The sequence below is a fragment of the Piliocolobus tephrosceles genome, chromosome 7, assembly GCF_002776525.5.
Source record: "Piliocolobus tephrosceles isolate RC106 chromosome 7, ASM277652v3, whole genome shotgun sequence".
NCBI lineage: Eukaryota > Metazoa > Chordata > Mammalia > Primates > Cercopithecidae > Piliocolobus > Piliocolobus tephrosceles.
In genome coordinates, this window is record NC_045440.1 from 131531803 (window position 1) to 131552711 (window position 20909).

Sequence of the window (20909 nt, forward strand, 5' to 3'; positions counted from 1 at the left end):
TTCCACCATACCCAGCTAACTGTTTTTTTTTTTGTATTTTCAGTAGGAATGGGGTTTTTCCATGTTGCCCAGGCTGGTCTCAAACTCCTGGCCTCAAGTGATCTGCCTGCCTCGGCCTCCCAAAGTGCTAAGAATACAGGCACAAGTCACCATGCCCGGCTGTAATATATTTCTATTCTGCAGATAAAAAGCCAAGCTCCAAGAGGCTTAGTAATTTGCCCAAGATGCTCAATTAGTTTCTGCAAGGGCTAAATTTGAAGCTAGGTAGCTGGCCTCCAGGCCTTTGAATTTGCCTGTCATACTGTACCACCTCTTGACAGAGACAGCCCGGGTTAGCGCCCTTGCAGAGCTTGGGGAGGTAAACAGGCACATCTACAACTATAGTATGTCACAGTGGAGAGTGAGAGGGGCATCTGGGACCCATGCTCAAGGGGAAGAGCCTTGGATTTGGCCCCAGCACTCGGCTGTTCCAGGTTGAGCCCTAGTGCTTGTTCCACAGGAAGGATGGTGCAGAGCCAGGCTGGCAGGGCTGGGACTGGAGCTTAGGCTGAGAGGGGCCTGCCCATCATCCATCCAGCACCATTGAAGGCCTTTCCTTGGTTGGCAAGAAGGGAGCTCTAAAGAAAGTCTACTCTGTCTTTCCACACTGTGTAGGGACAGATAGGGAGCTGTGGCAGGAGAAAGAACTGCCACCTCTATTCCAGGTTCCGTGGTGAAGGGAAGACACAGCTCTGCAGTTTAATTTGTTGTTGTTGTTGTTGTTGTTTTTGTTTTCTGAGATGGAGTCTTGCTCTGTCTCCAGGCTGTAGTGTAGTGGCGCGATCTTGGCTCACTGCAACCTCTGCCTCCTGAGTTCAAGCAGTTCTCCTGTCTCAGCCTCCCGAGTAGCTGAAACTACAGGCACACACCACCACACCCAGCTAATTTTTGTATTTTTAGTAGAGATGGAATTTCACCATGTTGGTCAGGATGGTCTGGATCTCTTGATCTCGTGATCCGCCTGCCTTGGCCTCCCAAAGTGATGGGATTACAGGTGTGAGCCACTGTGCCCGGCCAGCTTAATTTTTTTATAAGTCTCATGTTTCTCTGCAAAACATGAAAACGTGGTCTGCTTCACACTTGAGCTAGAGCCCTCCTTTTAGCAGAAACTTGTTCTTCTTTATTCATTTTTATTTTATTTCAAGAATGGCCTTTCATAGGCCTCAGTATCTTGGTAGGCACTATTATTACTATTATTATCACCACTTATCATTATCACTTTTTATTCTTCTCTCTAGTAATTAACCAGTTATCAGTGGCCTAGCTTGCATGGTGGTTTAATGCTTTTCAAAGACCTTTACAACTACCATTTACCTCTACTTTAGCTGCTAGTACCATCCCTATTTTGCATATGTGGAAGTGCAGGTTCAGAGATGTCCAGTCACTTGCCCCAGGTTGCACAGCTTGGGGAAGGCAGAATCCACACTCTGCTCCCAAGCACTAGGAAGAGCACCGTGATAGCCTGTGATATGAAGCCCTCTTCAGAATCGTTTCAGGGATGACTTTAAACATGTCTTCTGGCCGGATGCGGTGGCCTGTAATCCCAGCACTATGCAAGGCCAAGGCCAAGGTGGGCAGATCACGAGGTCAAGAGATCAAGACCATGCTGGCCAACATGGTGAAACCCCATCTCTATTAAAAATACAAAAATTAGCTGGGCGTGGTGGTGCACGCCTGTACTCCCAGCTACTCAGGAGGCTGAGGCAGGAGAATCACTTGAATCCGAGAGGTGGAGGTTACAGTGGGCCGAGATTGCGCCACTGCACTCCAGCCTGGCGACAGAGCGAGACTATGTCTCAAAAAAAAAAAAAAAAAAAAAAAAAGTCTTCTGCAGGCGATGGGGGACATGGTCTTCGTTTTATAGGTGAACAGACTGAGATGCAGGAGGAGTCACTTGCCTAGGGCCAAACAGCTCGTACCTCTTCAGGCCTTCCCGGTCCTGGGAGCAAGTGTTTCTCTTTGCCGTGGGAGGCTTTGCAGTGTGTGCTGTGCAGCTGATAGCGCTGCAGCCCCTGAACGTGCACACACATGAGGTGCACACAGGCAGGCGCGTGGCAGGCAGGGAGGTGTGGGGGCACTTTCCAGCTTCGCTGCCATGCCTCGTTCTGCAGGGCAAGGCTGAGGAACAGCGGGCAACCTGTGTGATATGGGGATAGACGTGTTCTCAGATCTTGGCCATGGTTTCTAATTCCCTGGCACCAAAAACCCTGCCGGGTGATCAAAGCTGAGTTCCCCTAACAGAAAGCAGAGAGGCACATGGGAATGACAGGTGGTGAGGTGAAGGGAACATGGGCGTGGCATCAAACAGGATGGACAGAGTGGTTGGTTGGCTGATCTAGTGTGGAGGAGGTTGTAATCTATTCATTTAAATGAATATAATTATTTAGCACCTACCATACCAACCTTAGAAAACTTCATGCTTTCTGTTTTTGTTTTGTTTTTGTTTTTTTTCTCCTTTTTGAGACAGAGTCTTGCTCTGTCACCTGGGCTGGAGTGCAGTGGCGTGATCTCAGCTCACTGCAGCCTCCACCTCCCAGGTTCAAATGATTCTCCTGCCTCAGCCCCCCAAGTAGGTGAGACTACAGGTGCATGCCACCATGCCCAGCTAATTTTTTGTATTTTAGTGGAGTCGGGGTTTCACTATGTTGCCCAGGCTGGTCTCGAACTCCTGAGCTCAGGCATTCTGCCTGCTTCAGCTTCCCAAAGTGCTGGGATTACAGGCATGAGCCACCATGCCTGACCTATGCTTTCTGTTTTATTTGATTCCCTTTTTGGGGAAGACAGGGCAGGTTGAAAGGTCTGCTTTCTAGGGGAGGAAACTGAGGCTCAGAGAGGAGAAAGTCAGGTATCAGAGGTAGGTGAGAGCCAGGATTTGACCCAGTGATTTAGGATTCCAAATGTAAGACTCAAAGTGTGTCTTGACAGCTGCAGTCTAAGATCTGCATGTGTGCCTTCTGTGGCTCAGGGGCTCCAGAATTTTTCCAACGTCTGGTTGTACTGAATAACAGTAGTAGCACCAATGATCCCATAGCCAACAGCCATGGGAGCCATGTGCCAAGCCGCATTCTAAGCACATGTCATATTTGAACTCAGAGTCCTCCTAGCTCACTGTGAAGTGGGTACTCTCGAAGGGGGACCTTAAGGGCCTCAGTCACTTGTCACAGTCACAGCACCAAGATGGGAACCCAGCAGGCGGCCTTGGGTCCTCATGGTTTGCTGCTGTTCTGTGCTGCCCCATAGCGGGGTGGGGTGGGGTGGGTGGGCTTAGACCTACAGAGCATCTGTGTGGCTCTACGAGAGAAAGAGCAGGAGGGAGATTTGGGACGTCTCCTGAGTGCTGGCCATGTGAGTGCATTTTGATGACTGTTTAGCAGTCCCCTGATTGCTTCCTGTGTTACGTTTTCATCTTATCCATGCATTTAGTGAGCGTTTATAAAGGAATTCTGGTATTCGAAATATTCTACACTCTGGGGACATAAAAGTTCAAAGACCCAGGCCGGGCGCGGCGCGGTGGCTCACGCCTATAATCCCAGCACTTTGGGAGGCCGAGGCGGGCGGATTACAAGGTCAAGAGATTGAGACCATCTTGGCCAACATGGTGAAACCCCATCTCTACTAAAAATACAAAAATTAGCTGCACGTGGTGGCGCGTGCCTACAGTCCCACCTACTCGGGAGACTGAGGCAGGAGAATCACTTCAACCCGGGAGGCGGAGGTTGCAGTGAGCCTAGATGGCGCCACTGCACTCCAGCCTGGCAACAGCGTGAGACTCTGTCTCAAAAAAAAAAGACCCAGTGCCTACCCTTAAAGGAGCTCTTCTCATTGCAAACTCTTCAAGGAAAGGAGGCAGGAAACAGACATCTTTAAAGGACCAGAGGCTGATTTAGGCTGTTCAGATATTGTTAAGTTGCTCAGCATCTGAAGTTCAAGGAGGCTGAGAACAAACCCGTTAGGAAATGGCAGAAGGGACTTGGGACCCAGGTCAGCAGCCCCTCAGGGGCCCCTGGGTATTTGAGCTCCTAGCCCCAAGTGCAATATACAGGTGAGGTCCCTGCAGAAGTTTCATTAGGCTGAGTTCATTTCTGGAAGCAGGGAATTGGCATCCACTTAACCGTCCCTAATGCCTGCCTTTTCATGTATGTCGACGCTTACTTCTGGCCTTCCCCAGATGCAGTATGTTATTCCTGGAAGGGGTCTCCTGTACATGGTAGTTTTGCCATCTGCAGACAAGCGAGGATGACATGATTTCTGGAAATTTCCCTGATTTCTTTCTGCTTCACACTCTCCCTCTTTTGCTAGAACGGATTGGCTTCGGCCTACATTGTGGTGTTCATTCAGCATGTCCAGCACAGCCTGTTACTGCAGTTCCCAAGTTGGAGGATCCGTGAGCCCACTCCCTTTTTTGAACAGAGGGCTATGTGGGAAGCTGAGTCTCTGATGAATGGGTTGATTTGTCCCAGGTCACACAGCTTGAGGGTGGCAGAAGCCAGATCTCAGGCCTCGGAGGTGCTCTCCTCCATTTGCCTCCCTGGTCTTGCCTCCTGGAGGCTTGTAGATAGGAGACACCCTTCCTGGAAAGACAACAGCTTGGGGACATTACAGATAAGGCTGGGCGGGTGTGCCTGGCCAGCCCAGAATAAAAGGATCACCAAGAGAAGTTAGGAATCAACCTTCCTTGAGGTGGGTTCTGCAGATAAAGATGCTTTTGAAGTTCCGTTGGTGGGAGATAGGATCTTTGTGGCCTTCTGGATGGATGCACCATGATAGGGAAATCAGCAAGCTGAAGATAGGGAAAGTGAACACTTATCACTGAAGGCCTCTGCGGGTTTGCTTTGAGGTACTTCCTTCCTGTCAACCCTGTTCTGGAGTCTGTCTCCATTTTTCAGACACAAAAACTGAGGCATAGATAACTGTTTTCTGTCTTTTGTGGGGAGAGGGTATTATTGTTTCAATTTCCTGGTACACTTCAAAACATAGGGTGTTTCTCGTTATGCAATAGTTTAATTGAGCACATACTGCAGGCCAGGCACGGTGCTGCATACATTCTGGAAGTACAGGAATGAGTTGGAAGTGCTCTTTTTCCTTAGAGATTTTTTATTCTCCTGTGTGTGTGTGGGGCGGGGTGGGGGGCGGCGGATAGGGGAGGAATTTAGATGAGAAATCAGATAATCACAGCCATGGTGCCTGCCTGGGGACACAGGGTGCCATGGGCACACAGAAGGGCCCAGGGTGTAGAGTTGGGGTGGTCAGGGGAAGGAAGGAGTTTGCCCAGAGAAGAGGCAGGAGGGAGACAGGAAAGGTAAGCAGAAGCCAGGTCCTAGAAAGACCGTGTTGACTTTGTGCTGAAGGCAATGGTCTCATGATGCAGATTTTAAGCAGAGGTGGGAGAGGGAGAGATGAGCGCTTCAGAAAGCATGGCCTCTGCCATAGGAAGACAAGATCAGAGGGAGGTTCAAGCTGGTGGCCAGTGGTGACGGGGCCTGAGCTGAGGAGACAGGGATGCAACGGAGACCCAATAGAGAAGTCCCTGAACGCGGTGCATGAAGAGCCTCTGGGGTTACAGGAAGGAAGGAGTAAAATGTTCTGCTCCGTGTCCAGCTTAGGCCACTGCATAGATTCGGTGCTGTGTGTTGTACTAGGAAATGCAGAGGTGATGGGGATTGTTTGGGCTGCAGTCTGGAGGGGTTATTCCCCACCCCAAGCTGGGTGAGCAGCTAAGGTAAGTGAGGGCTGTGCCCAGGGCTGCATGAGCAAGCCCAGGTTCTCCTACCAGCAAGCTGCCTTGAAGACTCTGAGGCTGGAAATGTACAGCCTTGTCTGTGCCACTGAGCACCTGTTCCCCATACACGTTACTATTCTCCAAACCATGGAACAACAGGAAGGATTGTTTTGCCAAACTAAAAAGTGAAGAAAGCACTGGTTTCCTTCCATGGTGTTCCTCTTTAGACCGTGCCTTCTCAGCCTTGTTAAGGGAGTGGGGCTGGCCTGCAGGAGCTCCAGAGGCCCCTCTGCCCAGCTCTGACTCCTGGTTCCTGGCTTCAACACCGACTAACCTATAACTTCACATTTTGGTCTGTGAAAGGGGTAGAAATGTAGCACTTCTGCATTTTCCAGGTTTGTGAGCACAAAGGAGGTAATGAATGTAGATTTTTTTTTTTTTTTTTTTTTTTGAGAGGGAGTCTTGCTTCGTCGCCCAGGCTGGAATGTAGTGGCATGATCTCTCCTCACTGCAACCTCCACCTCCCAGGTTCAAGTGATTCTCCTGCCTCAGCCTCCCGAATAGCTGGGACTACAGCGGCACACCCAGCTAATTTTTGTATTTTTAATAGAGACAGGGTTTCACCATGTTGGCCAGGATGGTCTCGATCTCTTGACCTCGTGATCCACCTGCCTTGGCCTCCCAGAGTGCTGGGATTACAGGCGTGAGCCTCCATGCCTAGCCTCATCTGCATTTTAGTATTCCTATTTTACAAAGGAGCAGATTGAGACTTGCAGATGGGCAGTAGTGTCAGATCCCCACTGGGGTGGTCAGGGAAGAAGAGGTGATTGAAAGAGGGCCCCAGTGGACCTCTGGCCTGCAGGATTGAGGTTGGGCTGGCCAGCTCTTCTCTCTTTCCTCAACAGAGTCTGGGTCTCACCCTGCCCAGCAGCTTTCTTTTCCTTCTAGAGGTGCCCAAGACAGGATCTTTCAAGTTCTGGGATCTTCCATCCCTCACACGGCAGCCTTCCTGCCCCTGCCCAGGCTGACTTCATACCATGCTCTGTTATCCCGGGTCCTAGGCTTGCATCGGCTACTTGCCACTATGTTGGTGATTGCCTGCTCTCTACCTTGGACTGCATGGTCCAAGGAGCAGGGCTGGGGTTTGCCATTTCTGTGTCCCTGGTGTTTCTCTCAGTGTCTGACACCTGGTGAGACTTGCCATCTGTTTGGTGCATGGGTGAGTGTGGTTGTTTGCACTAGCGTTGTAATTGGAAATCACTCAATTCTTGCTCTTCTCACCCACTCCTGCCTCCTCTGAGAAAAAGTGTGGCAGAAAAGTTCCCTGAACTACTAACACAGGGGGATTTAGCACCCTTAGATATTTTTAATTTTTCCATAGAAGGCAGTGCCCCCCTCCACCTTGTTTTGAAGCAGCAGCATTTACAAATATTGAAACTAACTTTGTACATCCCCACTCTGACTTCTGGGCCTATTTAATAAACATTCACTCAAACATGTACTGTGTGTCAGGCATCATTTTTGGCACTTGGGTAACATCAGGGAATGATGTTTGGGAAGGAAGCTGTTCTAGCTGGGGTCCAGGTGGAGTTAGAATGGAGGAATGGAGTCCTCCCCTAAATGCAGCGTGACCTTTGTCCTGTGTGCCTTGGGACCCAGTCCTGGTGGTTCCCTCCACTTCTCTGATTCTTGGTTTGCATGTATATTGACTGAAGAGTTGGAATAGAAATATCTTCATATTCTGTTTTCAGTTCTAGGATCATGTATTCGTCCAGTAATGTTTGTCAAGGGAATGCCCAGTGGAGAATGGCTGAATTTGCACTCTCAGGGCACAGCTGGAGGAGGAACCCCACAGAGGCTGCAAAGGCTTACTGCAGATGGAGGAGTGCTGTGATGACGATGAGCCCCAGGAGCGTCCTTCCAGGACAAGCAGATGGGTTCAGGGAAGACTGGGCAGAGAGGGGCATGTCAGCCATGTCCAGAGAGGAGCAGCATCTGCCAGGAGTCCTGTTTTGTCAGTTGTTATTCCCAGGTGTTCGGTGGAGTGTTGCCCGCAGCAGGCCTGCACCTGGATGTCAGAGTGGGAGGCCATTAGCTCACTGGTTCAAATAGTTCCTGGTTATGCCTGTCATATGGTGGCCCGTTCTCAGCTTGGCGGATACAGCAGCAACCAACCCAAGCCACCGCTGGGAGCAGAACTGGATGATGGAGGTCATCGGAAGGGTTCCAGCCTCAGTGGGCTTCAGACCCTCCTGAGTCAATGCCCGGCTTCCTTCTCATGCTGGAGGCAAAGGCCCTTATCGTTTTTTGTGGCTGCAGTAACAAATTTCTACAGATTTGGTAGCTTAAAACAACAGAAATTTATTGTCTTACAGTTCTGGAGGCCAGAAGTCTGAAATCAAGGTGTCAGCGAGGTTGACACCCTCTGCGGTGCTAAGGGACAGCCTTTCCTTGCCTCTTCCAGCTGCTTGTGGCACTGGATGTTGCCTGGCTTGTGATGGAATCATTCCAATCTCTGCTGTTGTCCCCACGTACCTTCTCCATGTCCATCTCTCCTCATCTTTTAGGACCTCCAATGATCTCATCTCAAGATTGCTATTTTTAAAACAATTTACTTAATTTTATGATTATTTTATTGATTTGTTTTAGGAGTGGGGTTTTACCATGTTCCCCTTGCGGCTCTCATACTCTTGAGCTCAAGCCGTTGTCGTGCCTCAGCCTCCCAAAGCATGGGATTACAGGAGTGAGCCCCCACGCCCATCCGAGATTCTTAACTTCATTACATCAGTGAAAGCCCTTTTCCCAAATAAGGTCACAGGCACCAGATTCTAAAGGCAGTATCTTTTTTCTCGGGGGGGGGGGGGGGGAAGACAGCATTCAACCCACGCTAGACCCCGGCACTTCTGGGGAAAGCCAAGGCTCAGACCTCATATCCAGATGCTCTTTTCTGTGGCCTTGTCACTTTTTTCTTATCTTATATGAGAAATATATACATATTTTAAAAACGTAATTAAAACTTTGTTGATATAATTTCACTTTCACACTGAGTAAAAGCTTCAAGCAGAGTACAAAGAACTCCCTCATATACTTTACCCAAGTTCAGCAATGAAAAAATGTTGCCCCCTAAGTGGGTATAACGTACACATTTTCTTACAGCCAGATTCATCAGAGCCTCGTGCTCCCCCTACCCGTCACAGCGCCAGACAGAGAGTTTACCACAGGGCTGGACAGTTGTGATCGGCCTCTCGGGCAGCTGCTCACTTTAGGGCTTGTGGTAGGCTCTGGTGTTACATCTGTCACTGGGAACGTGGCATCGTCCTGACACAGTCGCGAAGAGACCAAAGACACCGTTCTGTTCACTCCCCAGTTAAAGCCAAGTGGCCATCCTGGGTTCTGGGGGACCCTTCCTCGTTCTCTCCGCTCTGCCCTTGGATGCGTCAGTTGCAGGCACTTCAGATGCAGGTGGGGTTATTTACAGAAGGCGGCTGCCTGCACCGCCTGCTGCCTTTTGGTCCATTTTGAGCTGGGTATCCAAGCCTCTGCCCTACATCTAGGAACTAGCAGAGTCAGGTGCTGGGTGTAGAACAGAGACTGGTAGGAGATGAGCAGGCTGTTGAGAGTCCGCCAGGAGCTCTGTGCTTGAAGCTCTGAAGAGCTTCCATCCTACCTTCCTGATTATGCAGACTTTAGGTGAGGAGGAGAGGCAAGGAGGTTACAGGATTTACCTTTTGGAAAGACTACATTGATATAAATGCAGAATCAGGGCTGGAAAACCAGTGAAAAAGAATGTCACCATAAATAGTATAATTGCAAGTCCAGTTTTAGAGGTTTTGCCAGAGGCTCATGGAGGGGGTAGCTTGCTGGGTTTGTATTAAATTAAATTGCATTACTTAGAGTCCCTATAAATGCTGATGGATCAATGTAGCTGATGGTTTCATAACAAAACAAGAATGATCATAATAGCATCTAAGAGAATGCAAACCTTAATAGTACAGTGTTGTTTTTGATCCTGCCACTGTATGGTATTGAGTTTACCTGGGTTATGGAGTCTCATAATTGTCCCAAAAGCTGTGGGAAGAGGCAGGGAGAGTATTTTTGCCTCCATTCTGGGGATGAGGCAGCTGAGACACTCAGAGGTGACCTGAATTGCTGAGTGTCGTGCACCTAGTAAGTAGCACACACAGCTGCACGTGGACCCTGAGTCTTAGAAAAGACTCCACGCCAGTTCTTTTGCTGACTTCTGAGCTATACCCATTTCTCTCACTATGGATTTGTTTTCCACTATGCCTCTAGGAAGCTAAACTGGGGCATAACTGGGGCACAAGATGGGGGATGGGGCTTGCCCCTCTTCTCAGCAGCCAGAGAAGGCCTTGGGAGCAGTAAAGAGCCTTCTGGAACCTGAATTGCCTGACATCCTTGCCCTTAGCCACATGGGGCTGTTGAACACTTGACTTGGGGCTGTAGCGGCTGAGGGACTGCAATTTTTGTGTGAATTAATTTCAACAGACTTAAATTTAAATAGCCCTCACTATGTAGCCAGTGGCTACCCCATTGGACAGCATGCATCAGCGCTGTGAAAGTCAAGTGTGCACCACAATGGGACATAGGAAGGACTTTTCAGGAAGTTGTTTGACTGTTGGGATTGTCTTTTCATTTTTTAGGGGTATGGTGGGGAGTACCTGCTGATGGGGATATCAGAATGACTTTCTTTTTTGCTTCCCTTGATGTGCCGAGTCTCCATGCCCACTGTCACGGGTATCCCAGAGCTGTGCCTAGTGAGTTTGCTGGCTAAGATGGGTCCTGAGCCCCAGGCCCTTTTGCCCCAGAAGGGAAAATCCCCGGGAGGCTGCTGATGCCAGCTCTGGAAGACTTTAATTCGAGGGTGGCACACCTGACAACGCCTTGGGTAATGAGTGTTTGTTTCTGGAGGCTCATGGGACACCCACCCCAGGGCTGATTGCAGGTTGGATGCTGCTTGGTGAGAACGGATGCATACCCACCCACTGATGACAAAGGGACAGGTCAGAAGGAGGACGGGGCCTTTCTTTGAATGGAAAACCTGACCGGGGGCCTCTCCTGGAAGATGAAGATTGAACTGGGCAGTGAACTGGGGAGAAGGGGAGGTTAACTTCTGGGGGGCTTACAGAAGAGGGAGGAAGGAGGAGAGGAGCCTGGGATTAGTCCCATGAAGGCTTCACTCTCGTTTGCCCAAGTCTCCTCCTGTATGGGACACAAAGTGGGCTTGTAATCTAGTACTGGCTAAAAGGAAGAAAAATGGTAGAGGCTAGCACTGGGGCCACGCTGAGCAAGTGGTGTGTTCATCTGTGCGTGTTCTGGACAGTACCATGAGGTCAGCAAATGCCTCTGCCTGGCATCTACCACAAAGTCCGGTCCAGAGGGTGCTCTGTGGCCCTGCCAAGAATAAGGCCTCGTCAGGAAAGGCTGTATTTTCCCAGCCTACTTCGAGCCGTCTCGTGAATAAAGGACAGCTTGCCTGGGCAGTACCTCTCCTGCCACAAAGACGGAAGGGAGAAGTATGGCAAGTGCTTTAAGACTCCTTTTAATGTCAGCTTTCTACATCCAGATAAGGAGAAGAGCTCACGATGGTTCTGTAACTTGCCAGACGTCTCACAGGAGACTTATTGCTGAGTATCTGAGCACACACAGGCTCCCTTTACAGACTGGAAAAGTCTGGTCGGTTTGCCTCCAGTGACACTTACTGAGCACCTGTAGTGTGCTTGGATGCTGCCTCGAGAGCGCGCTTTGGGTTTGAAGGCTCCGGAAATGTATGACTTTGGAGCACTCATTCATTCCTATTCGGCACTGACCTTTGTTCACGTTTGTGCTCAGCCAACAGTCCTGTGTAGGACAGTGGAGCTTGACAGATGTTTGCAGAAGGCCCGCCCGGCTGACTCCATACACAGATTGCATAGGGTTTTCCAAATGGCAGCTGGGGAGAAGTTCTGGATCTGTCAGAACTGAGTGGGAGAACCTGCAAAACATGCAAGGGTGTGTACGTCCCTTTTCCCAGGTGACCCACCTGCCTGGCTTTTGGGAACAGGATCTGTCCTCGATGGTCCCTCACTAACTGCCTGGCTTACTCACTGTTGCAGATCTGGGGATGTCTGTTGTTAAGACACCATGCATCTGGATGCCTCTTGAGTGTAGAGTGCTGGCTCAGCTGTAGGGTGGGGTAGGATGGGGGGTGGTTTGAAATCTCTTTCAAAAATATCATTAGGGAGACACCAAGACAGCGCTGACGTGGATGCAGAAGCTAAGGGCGTTTGGAGATGAGGTCGGCACATGCAGCTTCTCTGATTTTACAGTTGCCACCAGGGACTCGGGATTATGTTCCCGTTAACTGAAGACACACCAAGAGGCCTGGCTTAGGCAAAAGCTGGCCAGTGGGGAGTATGAGGGAGACCCTAAAAGGGTGAGTACAGTGGGCGAATTGTGTCCCCTAAATAGATATGTTCAGGTCCTAACCCCTGACCCCTTGAATGTGACCTTAGTTGGAAGGATCTTTGAGGATGTAATAAAGTTGTGGTGAGGTCGTCTTGGGGTATGGTGAGCTCTTAATCCAATGAAGGATGTTTTTGTAAGAGAAAGGACACATGCGGATACAGACACACGCTGGGACGAAGGCCATGTGATGATGGAGGCAGAGATTAGATGGATACAGCACCAAGCTAAGGGAGGCCATGGATTCTTGCCAGCACAGTGACTTTCTGCAAAGCAAGAAAGCTGGCCGGCTGGCGTGGCCCACCCCACGGAGGCCACTGGGAAGCACCCGACCAATATGGTCGGGGCACTGACAATCCTGGGGTGAGCACAAGCCCCGGGGGCAGAACTTCACCCCCACGTGCTGCTTGCAGGTCTTGCTGCTGCCGTCCCAATGCTAGCGTTCAGCAGTAGTTGCTGAGGAATCTGCAGGCTCCTCAGCAGGTGTCCAGGGAGGCTGAGGCCAGATGCCTTGCTTTTCCCAGCCCCAGTGAAGGGACCAGGACAGCAATTCTCAGACTGGCTTTTCCAACGGCGATCTGAGTAGAGGAGAGGCTTGCTGAGCCATCTTCACCAGTCATCTGCCTGACAGTCTCACCTGGCCAGACTGTCCAAAGACCAGCATTCTACTCTTCCTTTCTCCATGTCTAAAGAATCCTCAGTAAACAGCCTGGAGCCTCGATAATAACAGCCCGTTTCTGTCCCGGTGGTGACAGATATGCTAAGAATGTTCCATGCACACAACCCGCAGTAGTTCCTGTAACCTCACAGTGGGCATTTGGGGTTGATGCTGTCCTTATCCCCATTTTATGGATGAGGAAAGTGAGGCCCAGAGAGGTAGTCTGCCTTGTCCAAGGTCAGAGCTGACTGGAACTCGTGGCCTGGCATGGATTCCAGAGGCTGGGCTGTTCTATGCTACACTGCAGTGCCCTGGCTTGCAGGGCTGCTCTCTTCATTGATTCCTCCCTTTAATCAAGAAATATTATTGGGCCCCTGCTGTATGCCAATGCAGGGCAGGGGCCTGGAGCATGGGAAGAGAGAGAGGCCATCTTCTCAAGAGCTCTCACCTGAAACCTACCTCTCACAAATAATCCCTAACAGATCACGTACTCTTGGAAACCTCTCTAAGCAGTGTGGGTCTGGACCGTCTCCTGCGGAGGCCCAGCAGGGAATGGAGGCAGGGGAGCAGAGGATCAGGGTGCAGGCTGCAGGATCAGGCAGACCTGGAGGTAAATGCCAGCTGCGTAGGGACTGGCTGCATGATGTGGGCAAGTGCCTCACTGGCCCTTGGCTGTCAAGGCCTGCTATGCAGAGCAAATGAGAAACTGTCTGCCCTCCACACAAAAAAATAACTCCGACTAGTTAGAAGTCGTAAGTGCAGATTAGAGCAGGGGCTGGTAACCTTTCTCTTTAAGAGTTAGACAGAAACTATTGTAGGCTTTTTGCAGGCCACAGGGTCTCTGTCAGGACCAGACTCTGCTGTTATAATAGTACCTAAGCAGCACTGATAGCACACAGAAGAATCGACGTGGCTATGTGCCGATAAAACTTTATTTACAAAAACGGATAGCCTGTCATTTTGCTGGCCCCTGATTTAGATGACATGAGATGGGACATGTAACGGCCACGACATCAGTTAGCTGAGTGATAACCTGCTCTGTTTTTATTTTCTTTTGCCTCCTCCTAGAGCATTTGGGCTTTAAAGTAATAGTGATTCCCAGTTTTTTGAGGTTCCCTACTTTCTTTGGTGATCTTTAGTTCTTGTTTTTATTTTTCGGGGAGGTGTCTTACATAGCTTTATTTAACCCTACAGTGCCCCTAACCAAGGTTGAGACCCCAATCGTGAGTCTTCCCCCTGGCCCCTGTTAGGCTGTGACAGAGGGTTGAAGATTGATGGCTAGTAAAAAACAAGTCAGGGCAGATGGAATCTGCCTGGGCAGGAATGTGAACGCAGACAAAATGCTGTAGCTTATGGTCAAATGTGTGTCCCCTGAGGGTCTGAGGAGACAGAAAAAGGGGAAGGTAAGGTGACCAAGCCACACGCCTGGATGCAGAATTCCTGCTGATATGGTAAAGGCCTTTCCCTCAAATCCAAGAGCCAAAGGGGGATTGGGCATGCGGGCTCCAGGCAGAAGGGGCTGCTGGAGACCATGGGTGTCAGAGCCCTGTCTTCTTGTCGTCTTTTCTGGGAAGCCCCTTCCACTTCATCCATGCAACAAGTTCCTATCACCCCTCGGCCCACTGCAAAGAAGATCACCCAGAGTGGATGGGCAGCGCCACTGCACTCCAGCTTGAGTGACAGAGCCAGACTCCATCTAAAAAAAAAAAAAAATAGAAGACATACTTTAGGAAATTCAGTATTTAAGTTATTTCTTGGCCTCTCAGCAGGGCTTTAAGTTTTCGAAGGGTGGGCAGTTAAATTACACAGATTGGGTTTTTCTGTTCCTCTTTGAACACTGGGCTGAGTGAGGAGGAGGAGGAAGAAGACTGAATCTCACAAAGCTGAGATGATCAGATACTGCCGGATGTGCCATGGGGCCTGGAGAGCTGACGTTGCGAATATATCACCCCATTGGTGCCTACAGTTTCCATTCTCTGATTAGAGGTCATGTTTCTTTGAATGGATGCTCAAATGCCTCTGAGTTTGATCCTTTCTCATATCCTGAATTCTATTTCCAGTTACCCAGAGTTTTATCCTAATTTTATATGTTATTGAAGTTTTCCCAGTAAAATATCATCATCATCATCATCATCATCATCATTATTAATTTTTCTTTTGAGATGGAGTCTCACTCTCACCCAGGCTGGAGTGCAGTGGTACGATCTCGGTTCACTGCAACTTCTTTCTCTTGGGTTCAAGCAATTCTTCTGCTTCAGCCACCTGAGTAGCTGGGACTACAGCGTGCACTGCTGCACGGGGCTAACTTTTGTATTTTTTAGTAGAGAGGGGATTTTACCGTATTGGCCAGGCTAGTCTCAAATTCATGACCTCAGATGATCCACCTGCCTCGGCCTCCCAAAGTGCTGGGATTACAGGTGCGAGCCACTGCACCCAGCCCGTCGTCATTATTGATGTCGTTTATTACATGCAGCATTGTATTTTCAAAGAATAGATACGGGCGAGAAAACAGAATCAGTAACTCTTCCTTGACTAATCAGATTGTTTTCAGATATCTGATATGTTTTGTCTTTACATTAATGATTTTATGTAGTCATAGGTGTAGGGAATAGTTTGTAGTCAGTTTTTTTTAATCCTAAAGCGAAAACATTTTTATTATAATATATCCTAAACATTTGATGTATCCTAAACATTTTTTCATTTTATTAAAGCACCTTACAAATGATCATTTTTAAAGAATGTATAATGGTTCACCAAGTGGACAAGTCATATTCTAAATCAGTTCTCTGATGTTAAAAATTGAAGTACCTAGTAGTTTGCCGTTACACTTCTAAGGGTGCCATGAGCATTTTCGTGCATATAACTTTTTCTTCCTGGAAAATCTTTTGGACAGATTCTCAGCAGAAGGATTATTGAGTCAAAGGGCACAGTTTTATGACTCTTGACCCACATTGCCAAATTACTTTCAAATAAGGTAGTTTATGCTTTCTCCATCAACATGTCAACATGCCAGTTTCACCACAGCCTCATCAACACTGGGTATTATTAGCTTAAAAAAATTATCATTCAATGGGTGCAAAATGGTCTCTTGTTAGATTTATATATTTTTTAATCCTTAGTGAGGCCAATTTTCTTTTTTCCATCTGTGTGTTTACCAACTCTCTTTGGGAATGCTGACATTGGCTGCTCCCCCAGCCAAGTTCGTTACTTTCCACGCGGACGCCTTCAAGTTGAGCCAGTTGCAACGCAGCCTTGACTTAAAATGAGTGAGCTTCAACATTGAGCCTTTGTATGAAATTCAGCTTAGCACACTGGCCCCTGAGTTTGAAGACTGGGATTACAACACCCTGCGCTTCACGTCGTGGGGTCCTGCATGAAATCACTGAACTGGCCTTGTGGTCTTTAGGACTTCAAACTTAACAGCTGTCCCCCTGGATTTGTCTGATGAGCTAGGCAGGGTTTTTCTTCAGAAAGCTTTGAGATACAGCTCCTTCAACTATTTTTGGGTTTCCTAGCTTGAAAAACGAAGAGAAGAAAAGTCCCTGTGTGTTCATGTTGTCTCTTTATTTGTGAGGCTGTTGTGTTTCTGGATGGTTTTTTCTGGTTTTCTCTTGCTGCTTCACTCACCACATCCTGTGGAGTTTGAGGCTTCTCTAGCCCTGTTTATCGCTGCCTGTCTGACATTGAGTGCCTGGAGCCCTCCCTAGGTCTCCAGCTGGAACCTTCCTCTGTAGGAAGGCTGAGGCTAGCAGGGAGAAGCCAGGATGGATTTTAAAGAGCCTTGTTGTTTCTAAGGAAGAGTGGAACTTACATCTTTGGGTTTGCAGAAATGCCCACGTTCAACTCAGGGGGAATAAAAGGATGGGAGTTAGAATTTCAACTTACAGTTGCAGAATCTCAGAGTTAAACCTCAGAGGTCATCTCTTCCAACCCTTCTCCAAAGCAGCTTTAATTGCCTGTGTGGGAGATTCAGGGCCAGCAGCTGCAGCTTCCCTTTCCCTGCCTCTGACTTGCCAGGTGAGTTTAGATGAGTTCCTTGCTTTCTTGAGTGTTTATTATTATTACTAATAAACAAAAGGATGAATATTTGAAGTTCTTCTGCTGGCTTAAAGCCCTCAAACTCCACTGGCTACTGAAATTTTATATGCAAGCTTTATACCTGTAACTGGTTAAAGGAGAGCCGCTTTGATAAAAATAGGGTTGTAGTCCTCCTGCTGAACCTCCCATCTCCATCTGGCCCCCAGAAGTCACTCAGGAGGCTCTTTTCAACCCCTAGAGATGTGTGGAGTACAGTTGGAAAGGGCGGCACCGTGACCTATGATTATAGTAACACCAGCACCTACTTATTGAACACTAACCAGGCATTAGGGGCTTGGCACAGGTCATGTTCAGTTCCTACAGACACTTTGGGGGCTCTGAATCCTTATCCCCGTATCACAGATCAGGTCTGAGCCTCAGAGAGGTGCTTGTTGCTCTGCCACACAGCGGTCACACAGGAAGGAAGTGGTGGAGACTCAGTTCCAGCCCAGGGAGCTCAGCAGCAAAGCCTGTCTGCTTCAGCTCTGAGCTTTACTGCCTCTTTGTGACTTGTGACCTTCAGCCTGACACACAGCATCCCAGCCTGCCCTGGAGTTTGGTTTTTTGAGTTGTCATCCCACCTGCTATCTCTGACAGCCCCAGTATTTAGTGTTTTAGGTGATCCCAGATCCACGACATGTAGTAATAGGCTAAAAGCATCAGCATTCTCTAGAATACATCGTACCACTTAGCAAATAGCCTCTGTGACGCCACTGGTTTTATAATTTTCACAACCAAACTGTACTATCCCTTTCTTATTGTCCTCATCACTTACTCTTGTTTGCACAAAGCCCAGCCTCTAATTTATTCCCCTTGTCCTTAATTCTCTCATCTATTTCTCCAGGGATCACCCTCAGAAATAAGGATGCCCCGTAGGTCTGGTGGGCATCTGAATGAGGATGGCCCTCAGGTTCTGTACATTTTCTGGGGGGAAACTGAAGCTGGAGTCTGGGCTTCTCAAGTGTGGATTCTGCCCTTGAAGCTGTTTTCTCAGAAAGGAGGCTCCAGGTACTTCCTAAGCCCCCATCTACTGTAGGAGATACCTGAAGAAACTATGGACAGTCCAAAGGTTGGATTATTTAAGAAATCTTGACTGGGCATGGTGGTTCACTCCTGTAATCCCAGCACTTTAGGAGGCTGAGGTGGGCAGATCACTTAAGGTCAGGAGTTTGAGACCCGCCTGGCCAACATGGTGAAACCCCGTCTCTATTAAAAATACAAACAAGTTAACCTGGCATGGTGGCACAGTCCTGTAACCCCAGCTACTCGGGAGACTGAGGCAGGAGAATTTCTGGGACCCAGTAGGCGGAGGTTGCAGTGAGCCAAGATCATGTCACCGCATGTCAGCCTTGGCAACAAAGCCAGACTCTGTCTCAAAAAAAAGACATCTTGTATCAGTTCTGATACTTGCAGTATTAGCTGTCACCCAGCACCTTAGTTCCATAAGCTTGAAAGCTTCTTATCACTGTAGGATTAAGTCTGTAAACCGCAGTTGTAAGTTCGGTGCCTTCTGTCAACTGTTCGTCTACCCTGGTTGCAGGCATGTTCTCATCCACATCCGTAGTGATGGGTATTAGGTGACAGCATGCTTCCCCATGCATTGCTGGGCTATCCTAGTGACAGTGTTATATTTACCACAGCATCTGATGAGCAGAGCAGAGTCAGGGCTTATGTGCTAATGTCTTATTGCTCTTCTCTTCTCTTCTCTTGTATGCCTACTGCACAATGTCCCTTCTTTCAAGCTGCTGATCACAAGTTACCTCTTATAGGAAGTTCTCCATGAGTAGCTTACTTCTCTCTCTCTTTTTTTAAGAGACAGGGTCTTGCTCTGTCACCCAGGCTGGAGTGCAGTGGTGCAATCATAGTTTACTGCAGCCTCAAATTCCTGGGCTCAAACAATCGTTCTGCCTCAGTCTCCCTGTGTAGCTGGGATTATAGGTGTGTACCACCATACCTGGCTAATTAAAAAAAGAATTTTTTTTTTTTTTTTTTTTTTTCTGTGGAGACAAGATCTCACTATGTTGCCCAAGCTGGTCTCAAATTTCTGGCTTCAAGTGATCCTCCTGCTTTGGCCTCCCAATGCACATTCCTGAGCCACCACATCCAGGCTTAGCTGTCATCTTTTTGTTTATTATTATTATTATTATTATTATTATTATTATTATTATTATTAAACGGAGTCTCTCTGTTGCTCAGGCTGGAGTGCAGAGGCGGCACAGTCCTGGCTTACTACAACTTCTGCCTCCTGGGTTCCAGTGATTCTCCTGCCTCAGCCTCTTGAGTAGTTGGGATTACAGGCACGTGCCACCACGCCTGGCTAATTTTTTGTGGTTTTAGTAGAAATGGGGTTTCACCATGTTGTCCAGGCTGGTCTAGAACTCGTGAAAATAGGTGATCTACCCTCCTTAGCCTCCCAAAGTGTTGGGATTACAGGTGTGAGTCACCACACCCAGACCATTATTATTATTATTATTTTAGAGACAAGGTTTTGCTTTGTTGCCCAGGCTGGAGTGCAGTGGCACAAACATAACTCAGTGTATTCTTGAACTCCTAGACTCAAGCTGCCTTGCTATTTTTTTTATGTCTGTGTGTGTGTCTGTGTGTGTAGGTCTCACTATGTTGCCCAGGGTGATCTCAAACTCCTGGCCCCAAGTGACCCTCCCGCCTTGGCAGTTGCCAGTTTTAGCATTATTGTTATTTGGACATTGTGATTAATACTTTACACAAATGACACAGTTTAACCTGTACCAAATATCATCTTTCATTTATTGTCTAACCCCAAATTCAACCAAATGTGTAAGTTCATCTATCTATTTGTCCATCTAGTCATCATCTAATCACCCAACAGAAGTTTTACCAAACTCCTTTTTTATATTAGGTGCTGAGTGAATAAAGTTGAAGAAAATGGGTCTCTAACTCAATGAGCTGGGATTCATCCACGCATTCAAACAATCACGAGTGTTTGCACACTGCTCACTACCCTTGCTCATTGATCCCAGCCTTGAGCCCAGGCTTTGCATCCTTGCCATCAAGGTGTTCCCACAAAGTAGCTCCCATTTGCTATGATATGTTTGTCCTCCTGGTCCTGGAACCTTCATCTTGGTGGCACAAGGCCTGAACATCTGTCATATGAACCTTCTCGATGCAGGCTGGGTTCTCTAGGAAACAGATGCTAAGATGTAGATTAGCAAGTAGGATGTTTATTATGGGATTCCTTTGGGATCAATAGCTGTGAAACTGAAGGGGAAGAAACCATAGTTGGGCAGAGGGAGAAGTGGAATTGTAACTATATCTCAACAAAGGCCAATGCCAGGGGAGCCTGGGAGCTAGACTGATCCTTCAGAATTGTCCTGAATAGAGGTGAGGGTTGATCAGTCATTTCATGTGTCCCCCACCCCAACCCAAAGGATGCCTAATCTTGAACAAGGTGATTATATTCAGCCAAGGCAGTTCCCAGAGAGGGCCAAGAGCTGATGGTCATCTGCCAGCACTTTAGTAACTGCTTTAGAAGAAGCCTGGATGGGCCGGGCACGGTGGCTCAAGCCTGTAATCCCAGCACTTTGGGAGGCCGAGACGGGCGGATCACAAGGTCAGGAGATCGAGACCATCCTGGCTAACATGGTGAAACCCCGTCTCTACTAAAAAATACAAAAAAAAAAAAAAAAAAAAAAAAAAACTAGCCGGGCGACGTGGCGGGCGCGGGCGCCTGTAGTCCCAGCTACTCCGGAGGCTGAGACAGGAGAATGGCATAAACCCGGGAGGCGGAGCTTGCAGTGAGCTGAGATCCGGCCACTGCACTCCAGCCTGGGCGACAAAGCCAGACTCCGTCTCAAAAAAAAAAAAAAAAGAAGCCTGGATGGAGAAACATCTGCTTTGTTTTTTTTTGTTGTGGTGGTGGTGGTTTTTAGTGAAAGGGTCTTGCTCTGTCACCCAGGTTGGAGTGCATCTTCATGA

General features: G+C 48.3%; 1 long non-coding RNA gene across 29 annotated transcripts in view; it reads left to right on the forward strand.

The window, feature by feature from the left end:
- LOC111550512 overlaps window positions 1–20909 on the forward strand; it is a 310717-nt gene that overhangs the window by 166547 nt on the left and 123261 nt on the right. Inside the window, exon 1 of one of the 29 annotated variants that reach the window (XR_003309499.2) lies at window positions 16553–16895. The exons of the other annotated variants lie outside the window; for them this stretch is intronic. This is a non-coding gene — a long non-coding RNA (uncharacterized LOC111550512). Of the gene's footprint in view, window positions 1–16552; window positions 16896–20909 lie in introns of those variants that run through there. 29 annotated transcript variants of the gene reach the window in all.